We start from the raw sequence: 12,545 nt of genomic DNA, 5'->3' as shown, positions 1-12,545 counted from the left end.
GTAGCAAAATACAAAGAGTTGCGTTTAAACTAAGTTGAGGATATCTATTTTAACTCCCATAATTTCCCTGCTTGCCATTCAGATTTACTCAGGAGCAAGATTGCAAAGAGATAAAGCAAAGCTGATGCAATTGACAACTTTGTCCTATTTCTTTCTAGTAACAAAAATCATGGTACTCTTTCCCTATGTGCAAATTGAATGAATCTATTTCCTGTCACCCTTGTTGCCTTGCCATTGCCTAGATGAGTAAGGGTCATTGCCTGCTTTTCCTTCATGTTTCGCAGCGTGTGTCTCTACTTTCCACTTTAAATCCAACCTGAACCACTGTAAATTCAGATCATAACCACATGCAAGCTTCGAAACTGCCCAGTAATCCCTATGTGAGGTGATGGGAACCTAAAACAAGAAGTAGTGGGGATTTGAAGAAATGGTGAATCCAAGCTATATTGTGAAGGAATAAACAATAGTAGTTGGTGTCAGATTAGATAAAAGGTATAAAGTTAGAGGGAAGAGTTAAAAATGATACTAAGACTTATAGCCTTGGGAGATAGAACTTATCAAAACTTAGATTTATGGTTTAGAATCTTGGAGCTGAAAGAATCTATAGAATTCATCTATTTCAATCTTCTTCCTAAGAAGAATACTATACTTGGAATAAGATTGTCTGGGTTCAAATATTTACAGCCTGATATTGGGCAAGTCCCTTAAATTCTTGGGTCCCACTTGCTTTATTTGTGAAATGAGAGGATAAGGGGATGATCGCCAGAATCCCCTCCAGTTCTAAATCCTGCTATCTCTGCCCTCCTTGCAAAGAATCCCTTCTATAATACCCCTGGAAATCGTTGTGAACTTCTACTTGAACATACAGCAATAGGCAGGTCATTCCTTCACAAAGTAGCCCTTTCTACTTTTGGATAGCTTAAGTTGTGAGAAAATTCTTCCTTATATTGAACCAAGTCTTCTACACTGTAATTTCTATCCATAGATCTTGTGCCCTCTAGAGCTGTACTGAAAAACTGCAATCTTTCATCCATAGGATAGCATGTTTTCAAATATTTGAAAATAGCTCTCATTTCTCCCCTAAATTTTGTTCTTATTCAGACTAAACATCCTACTTCAACTAGTCGTCATATGACATGCTTTTCAGGGCCCCATAATCCTGTTCACCTGCCACTAGATATATTCTTACTTGTCAATAACACTTATAAGTGTGGTACCCTGAACAGAACACAACCCAGTACTCTTTCTCCATATCCCTCATGCAAAGCATAGTACCTGGCACATTTTTGTTGTTCAGTAATTTCAGTCACATCCTACTCTTTGTGACTCCATTTGGGGTTTCCTTGAAAAAGATACTGTAGTGGTTTGCCATTTCCTTCTCCAACTCATTTTACAGAAGAGGAAACTGAGGCAAACAGGGTTAAGTGACTTACCCAGGATCACACAGTGTCTGAAGCCAGATTTGAGCTCAGGTCCTCTTGACTCTAGGCCTAGCACTCTATCCACTGTGCCACCTAATTTCCTAACCTAATACATAATAAGCACCTAATAAATACTCATCAAATGACTGACTGACTCTAGAACCAGTCTAACCAACAAAGACTATTATTTCTCTTGATATGGACCCTATAATTCCTTCAATGTAGTCAAATATAACATGGCAGCCATGTCATATTGTTGGCTCTTATTCAGCTGTCTGTTCATTCAAACCTCCATATATTTCTTATATGATCTATTCTCAACAAGATGTCTGCCCATCTGTATTCTTGTAATTGATTTTTTGAATCTAAATATAAGACTTGACATTTATCCTTAGGAAACATAGTATAGAGGTAAAACTGCTCAAGAAACCTGAATCTCCCTGGTAACTTGCTGTGTGATCTTGGGCAAATCATGAGCTCTTTGAGTCTCAATTTAATCATCTGTGAAATGAGAATGATAGCAGCTGCTGCCTCACTGGGTTGTGAAAATCAAATAAAATTTATGTAAAGAGCTTTACAAACCTTCAATGGATATAAAAATGTTTATTAATATTATTATGCAAGTCATAAATGCTCTACCCCTCAAATACATACCTTATAATTTTAGACGATTGGTTAATTGTTAGGATCCTTTTCAGCTCCAAAATGATTTGATTTATACATAACATTCTCTGCTTTCATCTGGGTTCTATTTCTACAGATCAAGGTACTACACCATGTAGTAGATTTATAAGCATTTTTCACTCTGGGGAGAGAGGTAAGAGGTACTACTACCAATTGCCTCACCTTTCTCTATCTGGGCTGCCATGTGGTCATAAATACGTGGAGTCGCTATTCTTCTATCTATATTGTGTTTATTCTTCTCTGATCTAAGAAGAATGAGTACCCAGAGATGGATTAGATTATGTCACCATGTTGCAGATTTTGCAAAGCTGGAAGAACTACTAATGGTACTAAAATGGGAATCCACAGCACAGTCTACTAGTAGAAACAACAGTTGAGCCTAGGGATGAGCCAGTCAGTCCTAAGGAGTGACTTGCTTAACTCAGCCCAACAGGAAATCATCTCAATAGTCTCAACACCATATCTTGCAAGCAAGGGAGTAACTCATTCATCACTATGCCACACTCAGATGTGAACTTGGTGGGGTCAGGGAAGAGGACGTTTGTGGAAACCACTTTAAGCTTGAGCTCAATTTCCCCAGGGACTGATGTGGTAGAGGATATTTTGTTCCCAGTTTCAGAGGTTTCTATACTTCATTTCTTGCACTATCTTCTCAGCAAATATCCTTTTAAAAATAATTTATATTAATTGCAGTGATATTGCATACTTTATCAATGGGTCAGTTGATACTGGGGCAATAATCATTAGAGAGATGATATCACAGGAAAGTTAATCCCCACTGGCTGGAGGATGTTGGGGAACACACAATAGGGATGGTTGTGACTATTAGAAAGATATTCTCACCCCCTCAGGATTACCTTTAAAACTCTGAGTGGAAAGCATAATAGCTGGTTCTAGGGGTCTGATCTACCAGTGGAATTGGAATTGGGAGAGTGATCTCAAAGCTTATATGCACTAAATATGATATTATTAATTCTTCTTCTTAAATCCTAGTATGATACTCATCCAGACATGGAGTAGACTATTGGCCAAGTCAACATAACATAAGCACTTATTTGAAGACCAGCCTAGCTAAGTTTGAAGAGGCTCATCACCAAAAGATTAATTTTCAAGGACCTCAGCAATTCACAAAGATAATCTGCTGTGGCATTCAGTACATACAAGGTAATAATAGCTAACATTTATATATATAGTACTTTAATGTTTGCTTTATATATATTATCTGATTTAAGTCTCACAATAACCCTGTGAGGTAGATGCTATTATTGTGCCCATTTTACAGATGAGGAAACTGAAACTGAAAAAAGGCTACATGAATTGTCCAGGGTCACACAATTAGTAAGTGCCTGAGGCAGAATTTAACTCAGGTCTTTCTGACTCTAGCATTTAATTTCCTATGTTGCCTAGCTATCTCTTAGTTGCTGAGAGTACTAAAATATTATGAACTTTATATACCCATTCAAATACACATGCAGGTTGTATTTCATGGCTGAAGACTATACTGCTGAGAAAGGTCACTCTGTGTGTGTGTGTGTGTGTGTGTGTGTGTGTTTGTGCACGTGTGAATGACAAAACAATCCTAGTCTAAAATGGATTCACCTAGGCACATGAACATGGAATAAAGAGAATTGCTAGTGGTCATTCACTTCAGCAGCACATGGACTAAAATTCTTTATACAAAGAAGATTAGCACAATGTCTGCACGAGAGTGATAAGCAATTTCATGAAGTGTTTCATTTTTTTTAAATAAAAGATTAAATGATGTAAAAATAAAAGGTAAAAATTTAAAATGACCAAAAAAATCAAAGCATACAAATGAGGGTCACAGAACTTATTAAGGGATTAAAATGTAAGTTCCTTGAGGGCAGGATATTTTTGGGTTTTGTATCTTCAACCCAGCACAGCCTCATACATACACAATAAATGTTTAATGAGTACTTGTTGACCTGAACCAAAAAAAAAAGTAGCCAATATGAGGAATTCAAGGAAACATGAGAAGATTTGTGAGAACTTAAAAAGTAAACTAAGCAGAACCAGGATAACAATGTAAAGTAACAAAACCAGTAAAAGTAACTAAAACCCTTAATCATTATATTGATTAATCCTGGTCTGAGAAAACAGATAATGAAATATATTTACTTCTTCTTGGTAGAGAAGTGGGTGGCTATGGGGATATAATGTTGCATATACTGACATATGCAATGATAAATTGCATGTTTTTGTTTAACTACTTTTATTTCTTACAAGATATGGTCAAAACTGGGTTTGAATGGGGCTATATGTAGAAATTATTTTGAATAAAAATTAAGGACAACAATTATACTTTTTTAAAAAAATCAAAATCAATATACTGGAATCTTTTAGATATTCTCCCAAAAAATCACAAATTTGAATAGAATGGAAGAGAAATTGGCAGGACCCTCTGCATTGTACTGAGACTCTTTGGTTACCTGCAGAACTTCAAACTTAAAATATCAGGGGTAGACCAAGAAATTTTAAAACCCTGTGTTAAAATGACACCCTACCCTTTATTAAGGACCAGGTGGTCAATATATTCCAAAGTAAGGCCAAAACAAGACAAACAACTGTACTTAGAAAATAACTTTCTTTACTGTTGATCGATAAGCTTATCTGTTGATTTGTGAATACACATGGTGTTTGTCCAGCCCTCTCAATCACATTGGCTTGCTGCATTTCAAATCAGTAATACCTCCCTGAACCAAGACCTAAACCACTAATTATCCACAAATCAGTCATAATTTGAAATCCCACATCTGTAGGATCTGTGTGAAGCATTGGCCTATTTCCCTAAATAACTAGCAATCCATTTCCCACATTTTCTCCACCACCACAGCCACTGCTAAAACAGCTGTTATTGTGTTGAAATGTCCAGGGAAGATTGAAATTTCAACCAAATTCCTTTAACAACCATGCCACAGACTCAGAGTTTTCAAGGAGTGTGCCCTATGAAGAATGAGCTCACAATAAGAAATGCAGACCACTCAGTTTGAACTTTTCTTATCCATTATAAGAGCATTTAAGTGCATAGGGAAGGGTGCAAAAAAGGAGGGGAGGAAAAAAAATCTCAACAATTGGATCATTCCCTGTCATCAGTTAGTCAGTCAACAAGCATTTATTTGTTGACTTCATTACTGACTCTCTAGGTTTTTTCTTCCATGTTACATAAGCCTCCTCACTCTAGAAGTTCATTCTACCATCTGGACTTCTCACACTGCACGTACATGCTGTCCTTGAAGCCCCTTCCTCTGATTGATTAGTTTCTCCTCCCAGGACCTTTACTTTAAGGAAAACACCCACACCAGCCATGTCTTCATTCCTCTCCAAACTCTATCCTGACTCTCTGGACTTTCTCTACCATGTCCCCCACACCAGCACCTTCTGCCCAAACACTCCCTGGTTTTCAGCTTCCTTTATGTGCTATCTTCCCCCATTAGAATGTAAGCTTCTTGAAGACAAGGACTGTCTTTCTGTTTGTAAGTGTAATCCCAGTGCTTAGCACAGTGTCCCACACAATGTCCCACTCTCAATAAATGATCATTCATTTGACTTTACTGTGTCAGGTGCTATGGTAGGTGCAGGGGATCTAATTCTTTCTTCCCCTCCCAACCTCTCTAAATCTGAAAAGGATGTTTAAATCACAATAGAATCAAAACCAGTCTCTGAATTTTTCTTGAGCAAAAATAATTCCTCATGAAAGATATATTGTATATCATTTTTAGCTGTTCCCTAAATGAACTGAACCTCATGGGCTAAAAGGTCTGAGAGGTTGGACTTCTTCCAGAGTAGCTGACATTAAAAGTGATAGGAGGGGGTGGGGAGTGATAAGAGCAGTTTTCAAAAATAATACAGCAGGAGGTCAAGTCTGCCTAGGTTTCTTTCACACTTGATACCTTCTACCAAATGAATACAATTCAAGCCCTGTTTTCCAACCCTCATTGCCATTTCAGAGTTATGAAGTCATGACAGCTGCAACTGCAGGCACCAGGAACTAATGCAATGAAAACAAGTTGGAGTGAGTCCCACTCCCTGCTGCCCAGTGGAAAGGCACACTGGTTGCAATGAAAACACCAACAAGGGAAAAGAGAGAAGATAAAAGAGGGAAGAAAAAAACAGGAAAGAGGAAGAAAACAAGAAGGAGGAAGAAGGAAAGAGAAGAAGAAATTATATTAATGGCTCGGTTAAGGGAAACAACAGACCCATGCAGAATGACAGCATGTCTTACTCCACGGAAATTTGCTTTTTATGACTGCTAGCCTTTGGGCAGGGCACACATGGAGGCCTGTCATTTCCAATACCAAGTGATTCCTCTTAATAAGTCTGGTCCCAGTATGCACTCCTTCAGTCACCTTGGCAACGATCATAACCACAAGTCCCACTGAATAAACTCACAATCCTTAATATGAGCAGAGTTATTACACTTGTGGCTTAAGCCTTGAGGACTTGCAAGGTTTTCAAAGTACCCAAAATAAATTGTGAAAGCAGCAAAGTCTAGTGGATCAGAGCCCCCAAACCCTGGATTCGGGACTGGGGCACTAGTTCCAGCGTTGGCGTGTTCTGTTATGATTTGGAACTTACGTCTCACTTTCCATTTGCAACAGGTTTTATGATCATTTTCATTAGTTATTCCTCACAGAAAGCCTGGTAATAAATGGCTATTTTGAATCAAATGGCACAGCAGATGTGAAATTAAGCTCCACCCGGTTCTCAAGAGAGCATTAGGGGATTGGGGGCAAGGAGGTGGCAGTGATTGAAATGGCAGGGGAAAGTGGGGAGGACAGGAGGAGAGGGAGTCAGAAATATTGCACTCTCAACATAGACTGTTCCCCATTCCTTCCCCTGTTTCTCAGTCTCTTCTCTGCCAAACTGTGTGGCATCTTTATCCTTACATCAAGGAATGTCATAATCTTTATCTATTTCTACCTTCTTTCAAATTTTTAAAAATATTTTATTTTCCCCCAATTACCTGTTAAAACAATTTTTAACATTTTTTTTAAAGTTTTGAGTTCCAAATTCTATCCCTCCTTCCTTTCCTTCCCTCCCCTCCCTAAGACAGTAAGCAATCAGATATAGGTTATACATGTACAATCATGTGAAACATTTCCTTATTTGTCATTCTGTGTAAGAACACTTGAATAAAAGAAAAAGAATGAAAGAAAGTGAAAAATAACATGCTTCAGTCTGTATTCAAATATCAGTTCTTTATCTGCAGACAGATACCATGCTTCATTATTAGTCCTTTGTGATTGTCTTCTATCATTATATTGCTGAGAAGAGCTAGGTCATTCACAGTTCTTCATCGAACAATATTGCTGTTACTATGTACAATGTTTCCCTGGTTCTGCTCAATTCACTTGCATCAGTTCATAAATTCTTTCCAGGTTTTTCTGAAATCATCCTGCTTGTCATTTCTTATAGCATAATGATAGTCCATCACTAGCTTCCAATTGCAGTTTGCTCATGATCCCAGCCAATTACTTGACTATTAAACTCTTTGTTAAGGTAGGGGTCTGCTTCCAGTGTGGAGAATTACTGTCCCAAGCTTCAGGGGTTTTGTGCAGCTATTTTCAGAGATACTTTTAGGGACCTGTAAATTTTCTAGTACAATCAAGGGCAAGGTGTTTACTCCTTTCCTGGCCCATACTCTGGTCTTTTCTGCCTTGGAACTGTAAGGAGGATTCCCTCTCCACCAACACTACAAGTTCCACCACGCCAGTACTCATCCTCGTCCTAGGACCGCCACCCAGAACTGTGACCCAGTTCTAAGCATGAACAAAGCAAGAGAATCCTGCCTCAGCCCCAGCAAAGAGATCCCTACAATCCCACTCTGATCAGCCACTCTATTCCCCCTCTGTCTGTGGACTAAGAGCTACAGAAGCAGCAGCAGCCCCGGGGCTGCACTAGGACAGGGGCTGGGACCCAGCTCCTCTCTCACCGTGGTCACAGACCTTTCCTACTGACCTTCTGAGTTGTCTTTGGCATTTGTGGGTTGAGAAGTCTGGAAACTGCCATAACTGCTCATGATTCATCCTCTGAGGCCTGCTCCAGGTTCACTGAGGCCTGGTCTTTGCCTGTGTGCCCACGCTGAACTGTGTTCCTCTCCCAATCTGGTGCAATAGACCTTTCCAATATACCATCCATGTTATCTTGGGCTGAAAATCTGTTTCACTGTTTTTTGGTGGGTTTTGCTGCTCTAGAATTTGTTTAGGGCCATTTTTTACAGGTATTTGAAGGGGTTTGGGAGAGATCTCAAGCAAGTCACTGCTTTTACTCTGCCCAGGAACAATTATTAATAATTCTTCTTGTTCAATCATTTTCAGTCAGGTCTGACTCTCCATGTCCTCTTTTGGGTTTTCTTGGCAAATATACTAGAATGGTTTGCCATTTTCTTCTCCAGTTCATTTTACAGATGAAAAAACTATCAATAATTAGTGTTGTCCCAAAGCGAAATGAGCAGGCTCATCAGGTAGTGAGTTCCCTGTCACTGATGATTTTCAAGTAAGGACTAGATGGCCACTTCTTGGGAATATTGTAGAGTTCATGATTTGAGAGGGATGGGATTATATAAAACCTCTGAGGTCCCTTACTACACTGTGCCAGAATGCGTTGTCCATAATTCTACAGTGCTCTCTGTAGCAAAGTTTCTTGGATTCCACCAGAAAGGTCACTCTCAGTCCAGAGAATCATGTAACAAAGACCAATGGACATGAACTGCTCAATTTCCTGAAGTACAATTTCCTGTCTTCTTGGGCATGAAAATATTATTTTTTTCTCATATAGGGGGAGGTCCTAATTATAGTCATCATTTTGAAAGCTAAACTAAGAAAAAAAATAAAGATCTCATCCTTAGAAATGATGTGGGGGAAAAAAGAGAAGTTAATGGAATATTTTTATTTATCTTGGTATAAATTGTTTTCCTTCCTCTGAGGAGTGATAAAAGGATGACAGTGACTTACTATATTTTGTTGTCTGAAAATTAATCTTTCATCTCTTATGTCTAAGGTTGGATTTAATGACTGCCTTGATGAAGATTGCTACAGAAATAGCTGAAGGACTTTATGTTTGGTTTCTTGCTCTGTTTGAGTTAATCCTGTAGCTTTTGTTTTATTTAGAAATAAACTTCATATTTTAAATTAAATAATATGTTGTCATTATGGCCTTAAATTAGCTTGATAAACAAAAGTTTCCAAATCCATCCACAAACTAAGTCTAAGAAAATTGCTAGAATAGTCACAAATGACATTTTAAAAATCACAGAATTCTGAGTCTTTTTTCTGAGTTTTCTAAGTTTCTGATTACTCAGTTTCTAAGAAACAATGTCTAGTCCAGTGGATTTTAAGAAATTTTAAAGAGAATGGAGTTTCTAGCCTTATAAAATTTGGGTGAAATGAGCAAAGTTAAGAGGATCAATATATTCACTAGTTCCACGTGGCAGTTAGGTGGCTCAGTGGATAGAGTGCTGGGCCTGGAGTTAGGAAGACCTAAGTTCAAATCCAGCCTCAGACACTTAGTAGGAGTATGACACTGGGCAAGTCACTTAACCTCTGTCTGCCTCAGTCTCCTCATCTGTAAAATGGGGATAATAATAATACCTACCTCACAAGGTAATAACATCCCAGGGTTGTTGTGAAGATCAAATGAGATGATGATTGTAAAGTGCTTAGCTCAGTGCCTGGCACATAGTAAGCACTACATAAGTGTTAGATATTATTATTATTAGTTGTGCATCCTTGGGCAAGTTGGCAACTGTCTGCCTCAGTTTCCTCATCTGTAAAATGGGGATAATAATAACACCTACCTCACAGGGTATTGTGAGGATTCAATGAGTTAATACATGTAGAGCACTTTGAAGTGATTACAATGCTATATAAATCCTATGTATTATTAAATGCTCATGCCTGTGTCCATCTTCATAAATGAACCACTGACAAAGTAGTAACTTTAGATGTATATTTAGTAGTAAAATGGTAGACTAAAACTCAAACAATGAAAAATCTAAAATGTTGTGGCTGAAGAAACATGTCAGGAGAGGGGGGAAATAGGATATATTAATCAAAGGACAGTCCAATTAATTGCAAACGTATTGGGTCTGGAGTTGGAGAACCTGGGTTTGTATTCTATGTCTCCTAGTGACTCTCACTGTGTGATCTTGTGTAGAAGATAGCCACTGTGAGCCTCAGTTTCCTTACCCATAAAATGAGGGTGCTTACCTCTACCTTCTATTCATCCTTCTAATTATAGATGCTATCATCCTCGAACTAGATGATCTCAGATGCCCATCAGATCCAGATCCTATGAGCAAGTCTACCCAAGAACTTGAATCATCATAATTTCCCAATTACATGTTTCATTAAGATTACAAACTTTTTATTAACTTGAAATCTTTATTTTATGGGGTCCATTAGAAACTAATAGGTAATAAACATTACCTATTATTCTGTAATAAACAGAATACGTAGATACATATCTTATGAATGCAAATACATATTATACATTTGTATATTTGTATTGTGTATATGTACAATATGTTCATTTATGCACACATATGTATATATGTATTTATAAAATATATAGTATATATACACATATATACATATATATACATATATGAACTCACACACACACATATATATATATATACACACACACATACACACACATATAAATGGGGTGTCCTAAAAGTCTTAGTACAGTTTTAAAATTTTATAACTTCAGAAGTATAAATACTACAAATTTACAAAGAATATTTCAGAGGTTAATTATTTACATTTTACAAATAATTGATCTGTTTTTTATTAAAATTCAACTTTGCCATCTTCTTTTGCTATCCATTGCTCTAGTCAATTTTTGAGCCTTGTAAAAATTTTCATCAACTCTTGCTCTGAACCTGAAAGGACTGTATTTGCAATCCTAGTTTTAAGATCATTCAAAGAAGAAAATTTTGGTGCATACACAACAGTTTTGATATGTTGCCATAAGAAAAAGTCTACTACAGATAGATCAGATGACCTACTCTATCCAAGCACTTTCTCTTCATAATTCCATAGTACTTCCTATCATTTGACAGAGAAAGTAGAGTGATGTGTATTCTTCTAGGGCTGTCCACCTTTTTATTTTTTTTAAACATATTGGACCAATTTATACACCTTCACTTCTGCAGAGTTCAGGGCCCATTTTAGGGCTTTCTAAAGAAACTGACCAGAATAAAAATAAATTCTTAGTTTTCTTATGTTTGATGAAGATGAGAGGATTGAGAGGAAAGAGAAAGCAAACAGCAGAATGGCCTTAAGGATTTGCCAGACTACAAGTGTGGGACTTTGTCCTCCTCCAACTGAAGACTTTTGTTTCTGTCCTCATCACGACAGCTCCATCATTTTTGAGGCCAGGGTTTAAGGACAGCTTTCTTCCTCCCCAGCAAAAAGCTGCAAAAACATGATAGCTCTTTCTATGTAAACGGATCAAGTTGCTTTTCTTAAATTAGAAGGAGTCACAGAATTCCTTTTTCTCCCTTCCTGTTTCCTTTTGATCTTGCTTTCATGAGGGCAGGCATTGTGTGCTGACTCTGTGCGGCTCTCGAACAGCTGCCAGACCCCTCAGCTTGGAGCTGACACAAGTGGTACAGCTGTTGGCTCAACATGTTTTTCTCTTTTGTTTGATTAGTGTCTTGGTTTGGCTAACTACTGAATCCAGGTGACACGAAACGCCAGAAGAAAGACCATTGACCAAGAGCCAAAGACTAAAAGTGGGCATCCGCACAAGTCATCCTCCTTCCAATTCCCCCACTCCCAATGAATACCAAATCTATGTCCCAGCTCCACCATTTTCACCCAACCTTCTGCTAAAATACTAAGGATTCTGTTTTGTCCCTTTGGCACCACCACAGTGAGGCTGAAGAGTGTGATGAGAATAAACATCAATAGAAGATTGATCACATTGAAGAATAAAGAGGGAAAGCCACTTCCTTCCTGTCATGCTTCATACTTAGGGCCTGCAAAAAAAAAAGAATTGAAGAATTTTCATGCAACCTGTCTTCATGCAAAAAGTAAACATGGAAATAAAGTGAAGAAGGAAATAATAAATTATAAAATCTATCATTGAATATCACAACCGCTATAGCTTTCGAGTTGATTTCAGTTTGTTTTTTTTTATTTTTTTTTTAGGCAATTGGGGTGAAGTGACTTGCCCAGAGTCACACAGCTAGTAAGTGTCAAGTGTTTGGTCTGAGGACGGATTTGAACTCAGGTCCTCCTGACTTCAGGGCCGGTGCTTTTTCCACTGTGCCACCTAGCTGCCCCCTGTTTTTATTTTTTAAATAAATAAGAGTTGAAGTATATTGAAAACTCCTCTAGGGTAGGACATTTTTTAGTTTTGTGTTTATATCTACAATGCCTAGTACAGTGGATGATGTTGTTCAGTACCTTC

The 12,545-nt window shown here is 37.8% G+C and overlaps 1 non-coding gene across 1 annotated transcript; it reads left to right on the top strand.

Moving 5' to 3' along the window:
• The first annotated feature begins 3,739 nt into the window (after positions 1–3,739).
• LOC114052524 lies at positions 3,740–3,848 on the top strand. Its single transcript, XR_003570266.1, has one exon. It is a non-coding gene; the product is annotated as a U6 spliceosomal RNA (small nuclear RNA).
• Positions 3,849–12,545: the final 8,697 nt, after the last annotated feature.

The sequence above is a fragment of the Vombatus ursinus genome, unplaced genomic scaffold (genome assembly GCF_900497805.2).
Source record: "Vombatus ursinus unplaced genomic scaffold, bare-nosed wombat genome assembly UNPS02014807.1, whole genome shotgun sequence".
NCBI lineage: Eukaryota > Metazoa > Chordata > Mammalia > Diprotodontia > Vombatidae > Vombatus > Vombatus ursinus.
This window is presented reverse-complemented; position numbering and strand designations above follow the sequence as displayed.